At 43.0% G+C, this 456-nt stretch overlaps 1 long non-coding RNA gene across 1 annotated transcript in view; it reads left to right on the top strand.

Annotated features, from left to right (window-relative positions):
* Positions 1 to 234, top strand: part of LOC107750389 (uncharacterized) — an 18,276-nt gene extending 18,042 nt beyond the window's left edge. The window contains exon 3 of the long non-coding RNA XR_001641140.1: positions 159 to 234. This is a non-coding gene — a long non-coding RNA (uncharacterized LOC107750389). The remainder of the gene's footprint in view (positions 1 to 158) is intronic.
* The last annotated feature ends 222 nt before the right edge of the window (positions 235 to 456 follow it).

The raw sequence follows: 456 nt of genomic DNA, 5'->3' as shown, positions 1-456 counted from the left end.
GAATGCAAGAAAAATATAGCTGGTTTTCCAAGTAAAAACCGCCAAATAACGTTTACACGTAGTTACGTTATGATACGTAATCAGAGGGTGGGGAGATGGGGGGATTCCCCCGGTCTATATGTCTCTCTGCATCTGCTAAATTATTTTTTTATTCTCAGTGAATAGGAGTTAAAACTCCCACCCCGGTGACACTACTCCAAAAACAGACCATGCTAAATAACTAAAAATATTCAAAATATTTTCCGCTTGGGCGAGCGCTTCGCGAACAGCTTACCTCACGCATTAAATCTGCCGCAGACCAGACCAAATCCCTGAGAACGCGCTATAATCCTGACGAGTCATAGCATCAGAGCGGAGGCAAGAAAGATGCGGAGAATCCGCTCAACCGGAAGCAACTGCAACTGGTAGATTTAAAGAAAATTACTGCCGTTTGGCAAATAAATCATTGTACGTACT

The sequence above is a fragment of the Sinocyclocheilus rhinocerous genome, unplaced genomic scaffold, assembly GCF_001515625.1.
Source record: "Sinocyclocheilus rhinocerous isolate Xijiao unplaced genomic scaffold, SAMN03320098_v1.1 scaffold1053, whole genome shotgun sequence".
NCBI classification, from domain to species: Eukaryota; Metazoa; Chordata; class Actinopteri; order Cypriniformes; family Cyprinidae; genus Sinocyclocheilus; species Sinocyclocheilus rhinocerous.
This window is presented reverse-complemented; position numbering and strand designations above follow the sequence as displayed.